The sequence below is a fragment of the Lepus europaeus genome, chromosome 20 (genome assembly GCF_033115175.1).
Source record: "Lepus europaeus isolate LE1 chromosome 20, mLepTim1.pri, whole genome shotgun sequence".
NCBI classification, from domain to species: Eukaryota; Metazoa; Chordata; class Mammalia; order Lagomorpha; family Leporidae; genus Lepus; species Lepus europaeus.
In genome coordinates this window covers 55801015-55817009 of record NC_084846.1, presented here as the reverse complement: position 1 = coordinate 55817009, position 15995 = coordinate 55801015, and the positions used below count along the sequence as shown (strand labels likewise).

Below are 15995 nucleotides of genomic sequence, written 5' to 3'. Positions count from 1 at the left end.
TTGCCTCCCAGTGTATGCATTAACAGGAAGCTGGAATAGGGAGGAGGGCCAGTACTCAATGCCAGGTACTCTGATAAGGGATGTGGACATCTCAAGTGGCATCTTAACCCCTATGCCAAATGCCCACTCTCCAGCATCTATTGATAATAGGAACAATTTATTAGATACTTGCTATATGTCCAGAACCATGCAAAACATTTTATATACATTATTTCATTGAATTACCTTAAATTGTCATTTATAATTGACTCTTTCTAAAGAAGAGAAGAGAAAGCATAAAGAAATTTAATAACTTGCCCAAGTTTCTATGTAGATACATAGTAGAATTCAAATTCAGTCCCAGGGCTGCTTGTCTCTGAAGTCCATTTTCTTGACCATCATGCATGCTGTTTAGACAAGGAAGCTGAGAAGAACAAATCAATGGATGTCATGTTCAACATTGCCTTTTATCACTGGGTGGAAGTTTCCATCGCTGCTTTCTCAGATATGGAAAAACAGACTGCAAGTTTGGAAAGCCAGGTTAGCACCACAAGTGAAACACACACACAAAAATACAGACCCTCAAATTGTTAGAGCTTGGAGTTAGCAGGGACCTTTGAGATCATGTAATCCAACTCATTTTTAGTTCAGAAAGTGGATGTTTTCATCTCCCTGTCAGATGGTGAAGATATTAGACCTGAAAAAGAAAATTCCAATCTGGAACCTAAAATACACGTCCTTCCCTGACCCCCACAATTTAATTTACTGGAAAAAGCAACATTAACCAGTATCAGACTTGAATTGTTACTACTGATCAGTGTGGTGTTATTTTTAATTAGCCCTGATCTGAATAATGTGTTTCATGGTGTGAACTATCTTCATTGACTGCTGGGTCTTAGTCCACCCGTACAAGGATGGACTGGGTCCGAGGAAAGGTAAGTGCGCTGCTCGCCCGTTCCCCAGCCTCCTGATCCTGGAGACAGTCAGATGCAGCGGGGAACCAAGTCTAGTAGCAAGGACTCATTTACTTTGGGTGTAATAGTACCTTTTATAGCACAAAACTGCAGAGTCATTGGGGTAGGGCTAAGGACCAACCAATCACTTAAAAAATCACCTTATGGGGGGATTTCTATAGGACTAGCCCTATGTCTATACACTTGTTACTAGTTTTGTTACCTCCCCTGATGTTGCGCAGCCAATTAGTTTTAGTGGTAAACAACTTTGGATTCCGCCCATCTTACTTCCTCTGGGTGCCATCTTACTTGGCTCCACGCAGCTCGGGTGGGGGCACCCGGGGGCAGCTGCGCATGCGGAGCCCCCGGGCCTGGCCTGGCATGGCTGTGCTCATGCCCCACAATTGACGACGGGAGAGGCTTTGCAAATGCCCATGGTAAAGAGAGTTTGCATCATTTATTTGAGTCCTGGATGTACACAATTGGGGATCATTGGCCTAGATACAAGAGTTGGAAGGAAATTCTTATAAGTAGCCTATGTTTGCTTGTTCTTAAAACCTCTCCTTAAATAGTGCTGTCTGGTAGGACTGAGTGTGATGTGGCCATCTTTGTTTTGGCTTATGGCCACCAAACTTGAAACCAGGAAGGCTTGAAAACGTACTCTCTCCTCAGAAACTTCATTCTCAGGACAGATCTACAACAAATTCCAAGTATGTAACACAGAGTTAACTATGGTCACCATCCTGCACATTAGGTCCCCAGGATTTACTCATCTTGTGACTGAAAGCTGTTACTCTTTGATGAACATCTCTCCTTTCTCCTAGGCTCTGGTCCCATGCAACCACAACTCTGCTTTTTGATTCCATGAATTTGAATTTTTTAAATTCCACAAGGAAGTAAGGCACCCATATGGGATGCCAGCCTTGTAAGTGGTAGGACTCATATTTATCTCATATTTTTAGGATTTCCTTTTTTTTTTTAATGGCCAGATAGTATTCCATTATATTTATATCACATTTTCTTTTTTGTATGTGTGCATCTCATTACTTATCATTACTTTTTTTAAAAAAAAAAAAGTTTTATTTATTTGTTTGAAAGGCAGAGTTACAGAGAGGAAGAGGCAGAGAGAGAAAAAGAAAAAAGTCTTCCATCCACTGATTCACTCTCCAAATGGCCTCAATGGCCAGAGCTGGGCCAATCCCATGCCAGGAGCCAGTAGCTTCTTCTGGGTCTCCCATGCAGATGCTGGGGCCCAAGTACTTGGACCATCTTCCACTGCTTTCTCAGGCCATAGCAGAGAACTGGATCAAAAGAGGAGCAGCTGGGACTAGAACCGGTGCACTGCGAGTGGCAGCTTTACCTGCTGTGCCACAGCACTGGCCCTGATGGATCACATTTTCTCTACTCATCTGTCCAGAGACACTTAGGTGGTTTCTGTGTCTTGGATATTGAGAATAGTACCATAGCGAACATGTAGGCAGTGCAGAGATCTCTTTGAGATACTGATTTCAATTCTTTTGGGTTACAATCAAAAGTGGGACTACTGGATCATATGGTAGTTCCATGTTTAATTTTTTTGAGGAAACTACCTACTGTTTTCCATAATGGTTATAGCAATTTGCAGTCCTATCAACAGTCCAAAAAGTTTCCCTTTCCTCCATAAGATAGACTTGCTTGAATGACTTCAATATACATTTATTTTAGAATTTTACAGCTAGAAGGGACTTCCAAGATCTTTTTGTTATAGTTTGAATATGCTCAGCTACAGTAACATATAGAATTAAGCATGTAATGGCTAAGCCTAATGAAAGTTTAAGCTCACATAACTATCTAGTAGGTGCTGGCACTTGGCATAATGGGTTAGGTCAACCTACCACTTACAAGGCTGGCATCCCATATGGGTGCCGATTTGTGTCCCAGCTGCTCCACTTCCCATCCAGCTTCCTGTTTATATGCCTGGGAAATCAGCTGGAGCTGGCCCAAGGACTTGGGCCCCTGTATCCATGTGGGAGATCTGGAAGAAGCTCCTGGCTCCTGGCTTCAGCCTGGCCCAGCCTTGGCTATTACGGCCATTTGGGGAATGAACTAACAGATGGAAGATCTCACTCTATCTATTCCCCCCCCCCCTCTCAATTATGCCTTTCAAATAAATAAATAAACACATCTTTAAGAAAAAAAAATAATCCAGGAATTTTCTAGACCAGCAGAGGTCTGTGAAGTCATTGTTCTGCTCCACTCAGTTGATGATGACATTGATGGAGAGATAGCCCTTGAGTTCTTCAACATACAATGTCCAGAGTTGCCTGGAGACAGCTAATGGATGTGCCAGAAGACAGAAGAGGATGGAGATGGAAAAGTAAAAATAGAGTTTTCTGTGGGCCATGCCTGGGAGGTGCACACTTCACTGCTGGAAAAACTTAGACATTTGGCCTCAAGGTATCTGGGAAACATAATTGACCCACGGACCTACAAAAGGAGAATAGATTTGAGTTCACAGTTCTGTCTTTGCCTGTGTTTTCAAGGTCAATTCTCTCTTTAAAGAATAACTACACGATTCACTCAGCCAGTCAACTTTCTCTCACTGAATTATTTTTATTTTATTTTTTTTAGTGAAGGAATGGTCTCAATGACACTCAGCCAACGTATTTTGATGAGTAAGAGGAAGAAAAAATAAGTCTGAGAAAGCAGACATAGCCACTAGAGAGCACGTGCTCTCTGTCACCTTTGTGTCTCTCATATTTACATCAACTTCAACTCTGGAGCTGAAAGGTGCTTAAGTGGCCCTGTGTAATTAATATTCAGAAGGCCTTCCTTTTAAAAACTATTTAAATATATTACTGTTGAAGATAGAAATTTATTTTTTTAGTTTCTTAAATTTTATTCATGGTATACTTAGAAAAAGTAAACAAGACAAAAAAAAATGAAGAACAGCTTCCTACACATTTTTTATTTTGTGAATGAGTTTTTCAGTTAAATCATAAACACAAAAAGTAAACTATGAAGTAGTAAAATTATTAGAGTTCTTAAAATGCCCTTTCTATGTTGTTTTTTTTTTTTTTTTTTTTTTTTTTTGACAGGCAGAGTGGACAGTGAGAGAGAGAGAGAGACAGAGAGAAAGGTCTTCCTTTGCCGTTGGTTCACCCTCTAATGGCCGCCGCGGTAGCGCGCTGCGGCCGGCGCACCGCGCTGTTCCGATGGCAGGAGCCAGGTGCTTCTCCTGGTCTCCCATGGGGTGCAGAGCCCAAACACTTGGGCCATCCTCCACTGCACTCCCTGGCCACAGCAGAGAGCTGGCCTGGAAGAGGGGCAACCGGGACAGGATCGGTGCCCCGACCGGGACTAGAACCCGGTGTGCCGGCGCCGCTAGGCGGAGGATTAGCCTGTTGAGCGCGGCGCCGGCCTCTTTCTATGTTTTTTTAAGTTTTCTGTACATTTTGGCATAAAATTTTCCTCATTATTAGAAAAAGAATGTTTTTTTTAAAAAAATTAACAAATAAGATTTCATTAATATTAAACAGCAAAGTGGAACCAGCACCGGCTACAGAGTTAGACAGACCCGTGTGCGTGGCATCAGCCCCTTCTTAACCTTGCTGAACCTTGTCTCCAAGCTGTCAGTGAATTTTTCACCCACCTTCCACTAAAATTAGATGAGATATTGGTATAAATCACTTATTAATTCCCGTCCCTTTCTTTCTTTTCACCCGTTACAGATACAACTCGGGATGAGGGTGGAGGCAGAAGGCTGTACTGAGGTTTCTAAGGCCCTTGGCAAATGATGAATTACAAAGTCCTAAGCTTCTTCCTACAGTATCTTGGTGATGGCAGTTCATGAACTCATAAACATAAAACAGGTAAAGAGAAAACGAGACAGGAAGAGAGAGGAGGGAGCTGGGATCCAGCAGAAGGCGTTTCAAGTCTGTAGCACTGTAATGCACGCTCTCATCTTAATAATCCAAAACAACAGCCCTTCCACGCAGCACCCAGGAGGAGGAGGGGGACTGAGTTCCCTGGGCAGGGCCCCCAGCCTCCCTATCACATTAGATATTATTTCCAAATGTTGAGTGTCAAGGGAGTGTTTCGCATTCTCCTAACCATTAAAAACTCTGGCTCTCTATGGGGAAAGGATGGGATTGGCAACCCACAGAGCAGGCTCCCAGAGAGACGTCTCTGGAATTCCAAAGCTCCAGCAGAAACACAGTGCAGCCGTGGCGCTGCCACGAGACCTGCTCTATCCAAACCAGCACCCTCCTTTTGGAGTCTCTACAGACAAAACGCAGTTCCACAGGCCCTGTAGGATGTGTTTCACTTTGCTCTCCTGGGAAATGTAATGTTTTCCTAAACCGTGAATTTGAAATATTTCAAACCTACAACGGAGTTAGAATAATAGTACAAAGGGTCTGGCCAACCCTTCACCCGCATTCTTCAAATGTCCGTGCTTCGCTGCCACTCTTGCTCCCTGTAATTACACATCCTCATTGTCCCACTTTGCAACCATTTGAAGGAAAGTTGTAGCTATGGGGACGCCTCTTTGCCCCGAACTACTTCAAGGTCTTTGATTTCCCCCCAATAAGCGCATTTTTCTTGCATAAGCGCAGTCCAATTATTTCAATCAGGGAATTAACACTGCTACACCATCACCTAATCCTCAGACCTTATTCAAATTTTACTGCTGTCACAATGGAGTTCCTGGCAAAAGGATGCAATATAGCAATACAGGATCAGGTGCTGCCCTTGGTCTCTTCCCTTTTAATCTTGGGCTCTTCTTCCATATCTTTTTTTCTTGTCCTTTAAGACGTTGACATAGTTGAAGAATGCTAACCAGCTATTCTGCAGAAGGTCTCGGAGTTTGAATTTGCTTCCAACTCTTTTCAGGTTATGCTTATTTAGCAAGAATAGCACAGAAAATAAGTTGGCTCTTTCTCAGTGTTTCACCACACTCCATGTCAGCTTGCCCTTCCTCCCCTCCGACATTTTGATGCTATTGTACTCTTTGTAATTAATAAAAAATCTCATCAGGAGATACTTTCAAGCTATGTGCATATTATGCTTTCCTTCACACATTTACTCGCTAGTTTTGTCTCCTAGAATATTTCAGAACTTGACCCTTTTCGTGACTTCCAGCAAAAAATGACAAAGATGTGCTGATAATTAAAGTGCATCTCCCCACAAAGTCACATACAGAAGAGTGGCCGTCACCCACCCTGGCTTGCCCTCTCGCAGTGGTCCAGGAGCTCAGGAGGTCTGGAAAGGTCCCTCTCCCTCCCACGGCGGCAGAAATCTTCCACGCAGGCCTCCAGGCTGGAACTCGGGCCCAAGTGGCTCCCGCTGGCCTCCAGAGGCCTTCCCAGCTGGCCTCGGCCCCGCCTCGAGGACGTGATCTGGGCGTTTGTTCTGGGGGCTTTTGGCTGAGCTTGTGTTTTCTCAAGTCTGCACATCTCTTTCCAAGGGCTTCTCGTTGTTTGTGTTGGAAATAAGCAACTTTCGCTTCTGGCAGGGGCCTAAGCCGCGAGCCCCCTTCGCCTCTGGACAAGGAGACCAGACTGGTGGCCAGCAGGGGCCACGGGACAGACCCCTACCACCGCCAGCAGCACCTCCACCACCCAAGAGCCCAGTGTCATCCTTCGCAGACCCTACCAAAGGCAAACGGTGTGGGAGGGGTTGGACCCAGCGCGGCTGCCCAGGCAGGCACCTCTCCCGGGGCGGCATCCCTGTCCCTTCGCCGTCTTCTCTCCACAGTGCCCGGTCACTCGTCCCTGCTTTTCGTCCTCCCACTCCCGCGCTGCCTGCTGGGGGAGACCTAACCACCCCCCACGACAGGTTTGACAGCCCAAGGGGGACACTCTGGAGGGCCGGGTGGTGGTTTCTTTTCAAATCCCTTTCTTGCTTAGAAACTAAAGGGGAACAATGGAAGAATAAAGACACTGAGGTTCTTCTCTGTGTGCCCAGGCTAGGGGTTCAGGCTGCCAGGGGTCTGCAGGTCCTATCCTCATGCCTCGACAGTCACCCTGGGATCCTGCTCTCAGCGCTGGCCCCACAGCCAGGCTTCCCTCCAGCCCAGCCTAAATGCAGTCTCTTCCATTTGATAAACCTGTGCTTTGAATTGAACTACAGGAGGTGTTTTTTTTGTTGTTTTTGTTTTTTTTTTGTTTTTTTAATAATAGCCTTATTTGAGATGTAATTCAATGTCAACCTATTCGCCCATTTAGCATGTAGAATTTTCTAGAATGCACACATCCACAGAGTTGTGTAACCATCTCCACAATCAGTTTTAGGACATTTTCATCACTCTAAAAAGAAACCCAGACCGCTAGCAGCGGCTCCCAAGGGGGCGGTTTTAAAATGACAGAGCGCGTGTGTTTCTTGAGCAATAGTTGTCCCTCTTTTGTTCTTCTCGAATTAACTATTCAGTTTCTATCTTCCAGCTGAGCTGTGCCTGCAGTGGGCTCTCTGTAAAGACTTAATTAATTGATGGCAGCTAAGCAATTTGATTTTCTTCCCTTGGGTGCACTAACCTGAACTTGTACTTAGTAATTTGGTTTTGAATTTCCTCGGACTTCTCCCCCTAGAGAATCATAAATGGGTCATCTTTGGGAGATGGCGGGAAAATGGGAATGATCTTTTCTAGGATTTACAGTTTGTCGCATAGGAGTGAAAGTAACCACAGAGCTCTTCCAGGTGTTTATTTTGTGCCAGGACATTCCAAGTGCTTTTCCTGAATGTGCCTCCCTAAATTCCTGAAACTTAGTCACAATGTGATAGTGTTAACAGGAGGGCTTCTGGATGAGTCAATCCATGGTATAAGAACACAGCAAGACCCTCCTCATGCTGAATGCCAGTGCCTTGACCATAGACTTCTTAGCTTCCAGAGTGTAAGAAATAAACTTCTGTTGTTACGCATTATCCAGGCTCAGGTGTTTTGTTACAGAAGCGCAAACAGACTGAGACAAATCTCAACCACCAGATGACACCGGCACTATGGAAATTAGCCAGACGTGCAGAGAGGTTAACTGACGACAAGCCCAAGGTCACAGAGCAAGTAAAGGCAGAGCTGAGATGTGATCATACGAATTTCGACTGTAATCTGAACTTGCAGCATCTCTGTAATTGCTTCCAGTGCTCCTATTTTAGAAGCCAGGAGCGAGCCTTTGAGAGGCCATATATTATGAGACAGACCTAGTAGGGATCTAAACACAAGTATTCAGACCCCAAGCCCAGTGCTCTAACCAGTCAACATGCCTCCACCAATAACACCTCTGGATCTTGCCAGACACGTAGAATTGAGTGCCAGCTGCACAAAACTAAATAAATAAAGAAGAAGGAGAAGAAGAAAAGATTCCTCATTGAAGCACCATGTCATCAAATATACTGTTACTACAACATTAGAAAAGCTATCAAAACGTTACAAGGTTAGCTGTATTTTGGTGAGTCAGAAATATTTTTCAAACCAATCTCCAAGGTCAATTTTCCCTTCGTTGCTTTTGCCTCCCATTTTGTAACTCTCGATTTCTTCTCAACGTGTCTTAGTCACAAACAGGGGACGAGGCACATGGATTTAATAAGTAACGCAGTGATTCATGTGCACTTTCATCTAATCAGAAAGAGCAGTGGCAGGCCCAAGAACTCATTTTGGTTGTATATCATTTTAAAAGAGTTGACACACATGTCCTTTAGAGAGAAAATAATAAAACTTTAAAAAGCAAAAGCTGGCTCGGACCTGCCAGCTGCAATGATTGGTTACACAGAAGAGCTCCATGGAATTCTGAAGCCATTTGGGTTTTGTTAAGTTTGCTGAAACTGCACCGACTGTGATCTCTACCACTTTAAACGGTTTAATGACTTTTGGATAAGCTTTCAGAGTTAAATGGTTAAATCACCAAATGCTCCATAAAATAATTATGCAAACAATTTTCTGGCTAATTATCCAACATGAACAGAAGCACACAGCTGCTAAGATATAGAATTGCTGTTCCATCAGTGTTGGCTATTGTATTTACATAATTCCTTTACTGATCCTGGTGTGGTTTGGTGGGAGGACACTCGCATAATACCTCATAAAACGAACAAGTTGGAGACACAGCTGGAAGATAACAATAGTGATTTACTTTGATTTTCTTAAAAAGGGAAGAGACTCGATTTACATCTTCAAATCTGTGTATATCTGTGTGGCATTTGTAAGTCTTGGATATGTATTTTTAAATTAATTTTGGGCAGAGATAAATATTTTAACTCTAATAGACTTATAATGTACATACAGAGTGTTAAACATAATTGTACAGTTCAAAGATGGAATACACTCAGATAACCAGCACCAGAGTAAGAACTAGAATACTGTCAGGATACCACAAACTTTCCATGTCCCCCTGCTAGTTTCTGCTCCTTCCAAGGGTTGCAACTCTCCTGACTTCTACCAGCAGAAATTAATTTCACTTATTTTGTTATAAATTTGAATGAAAATTATATGGTGCATGTTTTTTGTGTCACTCACCCATAGTATAATTTGCTCATCCTCAGGGCTGTATAGTATCCCATTGTGTAAGTTTGGTATGATTCATTTATCAATTTACTGTTGACAAGTATTTGGGTAGTTTCCAGTTTGGCGATATTGTGTGAAAAGCGGTTGTGAATAGTGTGTGGGCATGCCTCTCGTGAACATATACACACACTTCCCTGGGGTCTCTATTTGGGAGCGGAACTGCTCATTTGTGGAATGTGTGTATCTTCAGCTTTACTAGATACAGCCAGACACTCTTCCTCAAAGGTTGCACCAATTTGTACCCCTATGAGCACCAGAAGAAAGTTGGAATGAATGCTTTGAAGAACTGACTGATGCATGTTAAAGTGTGAAAAGGCAGGGGCCGGCACTGTGGCACAGCGGGTTAACTCCATGGCTTGAAGTGCCGGAGTCCCATATGGGCGCCGGTTTGAGACCTGGCTGCTCCACTTCTGATCCAGCTCTCTGCTATGGCCTAGGAAAGCAGTAGAAGATGGTCCAACTCCTTGGGCCCCTGCACCCACATGGGAGACCTGGAAGTAGCTCCTGACTCCTAGCTTCAGATTGGCACAGCTCCAGCTGTTGAGGCCAATTGGGGAGTGAACCATCAGATGGAAGACCTTTCTCTCTCTCTCTCTCTCTCTCTCTGCCTCTCTTCTCTCTGTGTGTAACTCTGACTTTCAAATAAATAAATAAAAAAAATTTTTTTTAAAAAAAAAAGGCAGTTCAGATTACAGAGACATGTGAACAACAGGTCTAATGGAAAGGACCCCAGCAATGAGGCCTGAGGAGCAAAGGAGAATGTCAGACAAAGCAGCCTGATGGAAGAACCTGTCATACTGAAGGTCACTTAGTTGGGTAGGAGAAGCCTCTGTGGGTGTTTGTCACACAGTCTTTCTGTCACACACAGTCATTGTCCTATAGAATCACTCAGACCCCTTCTCTCTTTCCTCTGTAGGTCACATGGAACATATCCAAGGGCTGCCCAGTTCTGAAGTCCACCCTGAAGGCCTGAGGATGCTGTCCTTCCTAATGTATGGCCATTATTATTGGGGGATACAATATGTAACACTGATGTGTGGTATCTTAACTGTTGATAGCCCTGAAAGTTCTTAAGTTGAAATTCCAACTCCACGTGCAATGGCATCAAGAGGTAGGACTTTTGGTGTGTGATGGACTAGGGGGATGGGGCCCTCATGAATGGGATTAGTGCTTCATGGGAAAAACCCTACAGAGTTCCCTCACCCTTCTGCCTTGGGAGGACACAGCACAAAGATGGCCATTGCCTAACCAGGCAGCAGGCTGGCATCAGACCCCAACCATAGTAGCACCCTGAGCTCAGATTTCCATCTCCAGAACTGTGAGACATCAGTTCATGGTGTTTATGAGCCACTTGCTCTGTGGAGCTTTCTTTTGGCAGTGCAAGCCAGCTAGGTCAAGAAAAATGGAGGATGAAGAATGAAGTGCATTCGAAGAGAAGTCAGGAAGAGTAGAATGGAAAATTGAGTTAAGTCCAGCTACCTAGCTGTATAACCTCAAGCAATTCATTTTAATTTTCTTACAACCTGAGCTTCCTCAGCTGCAAAAAAAGTAATAATTCTCAACTAGGTTTACTTGATGACTAAAGGAATTAAAATAATATATTTAGAAATGCTTTGGGGACTCGAAAAGCAAGCATTAGTTATCTTTTTGACAGGGTATTATTATTATTAATAGTCAAATTGTCACTTTAAAATAGAAAAATCTATATAAGAAATTATACTTGTTCCATTTTTCTATTCAAATGACAATATTTGCATGAACTGGGTAAGAATGAACCCTTCTCAGTACTGTTAACCAGAGGAACAGGTAGCAGGTCTGAGTCGCTGCATTTACCCAGGATCGCCCAGAATGCACTGCTCTTCGCACCCAGACCTCCCTCCAGACTTATGCACATTAAGTAGTTAATTTAGAAAAAAAAAAATGTACTGAGTGTGTTTTGTTTTTATTGGGGGAGTTACAGGCAGAGATTGTTAGCAGCACTCAGAGAGACATCCGGGACCTCTGAGCTCCCCGATCTGGAGCAAAGGCGCACGTGGCAGTGATCTGCCATCGCATTCCCACAGGACTGTGAGACCCTCTCTCCAAAAAGGTTGAAAAGCACTGCACTAGGGATGCACGAAATAAAGGACTGGAAAAAAAATAATACTAATGTGTGATTAAATAGAAAACTGCAAAGGACAATTCCCTACTGGCAACAAAGGAAACCATAGGATAACAGAACAATTTCTTCCAAACACTGAGGACAGTAAGTATCAATTTAGAACATCATACTAAGTTTGATTATTATTCAAATGTTGGGTGAAACAAAGAGTAATTTTAAGGAAACAAAGATTGAGTTTACCAACTTTAGGATCTCACTGAAAGAACTGGAAATAGATATACTTCAGGAAATAAAAAAATTTAACTTCAAAGTAGTAAGTGGACTACAAGCAGAATGGTGAGCAAAGAAATTTTTAAATATGTTTGTAACTCCAAGAACCACTGTTTTTGTTTTTGTTTTTTTGTTTTTTTTTTTAAGGAAAACCAATTAAAAGATTGTTCAAGCAAGAAACAAAAACCCTTCTAACACAGAAAAAGAGTAGGAGAGATTGAGACTATGAGGTCCATGTTCGGGTATTATTTTTTTTTAAAGATTATTTACTTATTTATTTGAGAGGTAGAGTTACAGAGAGAGAGGGACAGACAGAGAGAAGGGTCTTCTATCCATTGATTCACTCCCCAAATGGCTACAACGGCAAAAGGTGGGCTGATCCGAAGCTAGGAGCTTCTTCCAGGTCTGCCTTCAAGTGCAGGAGCCCAAGGACTTGGACCATCTTCCACTGCTTTCCTAGGATCATTAGCAGAGAGCTGGGTTGGAAGAAGAGCAGCCAGGACAGGAACTGGCACCCATATGGGTCGCCGGTGCCATAGGCGGAGGCCCAGCCTACTACACAACAGTGCCAGCCCCCATGTTTGGTATTATTACTCAGTGCTTTTTTTTTTTTGCTTTTTTTAAAAAAATATTTATTTATTTTCATTTGAAAGTCAGAGTTACAGAAAGAAAGGAGAGACAGAGAGAAAGAGAGAGAGAGGACTTCCACCTAATGGTTCACTTCCCAATTGGCCGCATCAGCCGGAGCTGCACCAATCCGAAGCCAGGAGCCAGGAGCTTCTTTCAGGTCTCCCACACGGATCCAAGCACTTGGGCCATTTTCCACTGCTTTCCCAAGGCATAGCAGAAAGCTGGATTGGAAGTGGAGCAGATGGGACTAGCACCGGTGCCCATATGGGATGCCGGCGCTTCAGTGCTATTTTGAAGTAGGTAGACAGACATAGGCTCACCTTAGACTTAAGGCAAATATGCTTTCAAAAATTAAAGAGTAGTTTATGAAGGAAAAGGGATATATATATATATATATATATATATATAATTTCTTTAAAAAGTACATGAGAAGAGGGAACATTGTGGCATAGTGAGTAAAGCCACCACTGTAATGTGGGCACCTGTAACTGGTTCCTATCCCAGCTGCTCCAATTCCAATCCAGCTCCCTGCTAATGGCCTGGGGAAAGCAACAGAAGAAGATCCAAGCGCTGGGGCCCCTGCCACCCACGTGGGAGACCTGGCAGAAGCTCTTAGAAGAAGATGGAAGATCTCTCTCTCTCTCTCTAATTCTTTCAAGTAAATAAATCTTTTTTTAAAGTACATAAGAAGGAAAAGACTCAAAAAGACCAGATTGATCTAATAAGAATCATAAAGGAGAAAAAGTTAAGAAAATGTATAATAAGCACACAAAATCAAAAGTCAGAGTTACACAGACAGAGGAGAGACAGAGAGAGGTCTTCGATCTGCTGCTTCACTCCCCAATTGCCTACAACAGCCAGAGTTGCGCCAATCCAAAGACAGGAGCCAGGAGCTTCTTCCAGGTCTCCCACATGGGTGCAGGGGCCCGAGGACTTAGGCTATCCTCCATTGCTTTCCCAGGCCATAGCAGAGAGCTGGATCAGAAGTGGAGCAGCTGGGACCCAAACTGGCACCCATATGGGATGCTGGCACTGCAGGCAGCAACTTTACTAACTATGCCACAGCACCAGCCCCACACAAGAGATATTTCTAAAGCAGGGTAATACCTAAAGGTTGGAAGGGATGGAAAAGGCAACACAGGTCTGATATTGCAGGAGAAGAAATATTAAGGCAAAAAAATCATTATTTGTAATGAACATTGTGATTTAATGATTTAAGAACAAGTCAGAGAAGCAATAGCAATGCTGAATCTGAGTCCAGTTTCCTAACTTTCTGAATACATTTGACAAATCTACCTTAATGAGAGAGATTTTTGCATGCCTCTTATAAACTGATCAATAAATAAATATTGATAAAGATACAGGCATTATGAACAACATAATTAATAAGCCAGATCAAAGGAGTCCTTTAGAGAGAGCTGTGTTCTACAAATAGAGAACTCACATTCCTTTCAAGTACACACTGGAAACACCCACATAGCAGACCACCAAAGAAATGCAACGAAATACCAAAGAATTGATAACACAGACCATATTTTCTTTTTACAAGACAGCAATATTAGACATCAACAGCAACAAAAAGAGCCAGGAAAACTCCATATGTTTGGAAACTAAAATAATCTTACAAATATTCCTGAATCAGGGGAGAAATAATAGAATTGAATGACCACAGAACACTACCCATAAAAACCTGCAGCGTGGCCTTAAAATTGCAATTATTAAGACAAGGTGTTAACTGCAAGGATGAAGGTTGTCAAGAAGGAGAAGGGGAGATGGGGGAGTTTTCCAGAGGAAAAACGTCTGATCTGAGAATTCAAATACAAGTAGAAGAGAAGAGGTGGAGACGAAGCCTGGAGGAAAATATTCCCGAAAATCTTCAGTGGTAAATTATTCAGGGTTATGCCAGTGTTTCCCAGGATCCACAACAACCAGAAGATTCCCATTTTAAAGTAAGGGAAAAACACAGGGCCGGCACTGTGGTGTAGCGGATAAAGACACCACCTGCAGTGCTGGCATCCCATATGGGTGCCAGCTCTAATCCTGGCTGTTCCTCTTCCAGTCCAGCTCTCTGCTATGGCCTGGGAAAGCAGTAGAAGATGGTCCAAGTGCTTGGGCCCCTGGACCCATGTGGGAGACCCAGAAGAAGCTCCTGACTCCTGGCTTCGGATTGGCTCAGCTCTGGCTGCTGTGGCCATTTGGGAAATGAAACAGCAGACGGAAGACCTCTCTCTCTCTCTCTCTCTCTCTCTCTCTCTCTGCTTCTGCCTCTCTGTAACTCTGCCTTTCAAATAAATAAATCTTTTAATAAAAAAAAAAAGGGGGGGCCATCCTAGATGCATCCTAGTCTCTTTCCAGGCCAAGTGAAAATATGTTATTGATTATGTCATAACTGCCATAATTGGTAGCACTTCAGGGTTTTATTGATAGTGCTACTAAATTGCACTTTTCTTATGTAGAATTATTTTGCATTTTTAAATTAAAGTTTACATTAATCTTCTAAAACAACAATCAAAATGTAAGACTCCTTCCCAAAACAATAACTTCCATTTGTCTTGGCTACATGACAAAGAGCAGGAGCTAATATTTCCTTGATTACCTCAACAGTATTTTAATTGAATTTCAACTTTACTGAGCAGTCAGATTTTCCTTATGGGTTCATGTTTTCACATAAAGGATACATAATCTAGAACCAACTACAAAGAATAATTAAGACCAGGTCTCTCATTTTACAAATAAGAAGACCAACCCACAAGGGTCTTTCTGGGACTTGCCCCAAAGTCACAAACCTAGTAAGTGGAAGATTTTGAATTGGAACTTAGGTCTCTCAATTTAGAGAGCATTTCACACCAAACATATTTAAACAAACATGAATTTCTTTTGCCCACTTTGATTGCTCATGAATTTTTTAAATAGGCAGCAGTTGTGTCTCAAAGTTATGTTATCCAACATAGCATGCTACGAGGCGTGTACCCTATCCCTTCACTTGGGAATGACTGCACATGTGGCAAAGGCCCCTGATTCTGGGAGGTGGTGAGTCATTCTCTTATGACCCTCTCTTTAGAGAAATAGTATAGGGGACAGCCAGTTGAGGATTAGGAGAAAGAACTTGAAATTGCATTTTTTTCCTATAGAAATGAAAAGTAAGTAAAAAAGAAAGAATAAAGCCTGACAAGTAATTACTGAATTATTTTACCTTTAAAGAAAAGGCTCAATTCAGTTGGCTCAACTATGTTGAAATCTGAATTGGTCATTATATTAGCAAAAAATATATGGAAGCTAATTTTCTTCCAATTAGTTTAATTTCCCCCCAATTTAGTTTTCAACCCAAAATCTAAAGCTAAAAAGCAATGTAGGTGGGGAGAGTGGTCAACAAATTTTATTTCCAATAACATTTTTGAAAGAGCAACCATAGAACTGGTCAGGACTTAGGCAACCATCAGCTGTTAAATTCTTCCAGAACTCTTGTTCTCCCTCTGACCCCGTTAGTCTTACTCACTGGAAGAGTTGTGTGTCTTTGGGGAATCTGTCA

At 42.7% G+C, this 15995-nt stretch overlaps 1 protein-coding gene across 4 annotated transcripts in view; it reads right to left on the bottom strand.

The window, feature by feature from the left end:
* Positions 1-303: 303 nt before the first annotated feature.
* The window catches only part of MTERF1 (mitochondrial transcription termination factor 1), a 410515-nt gene continuing 394823 nt past the window's right edge, over positions 304-15995 (bottom strand). For all 4 annotated transcript variants that reach the window (XR_009864562.1, XR_009864561.1, XM_062178072.1 and 1 more), the window contains one exon: positions 304-403. The gene's annotated coding sequence lies outside the window, so the exon portion shown is untranslated. The remainder of the gene's footprint in view (positions 404-15995) is intronic.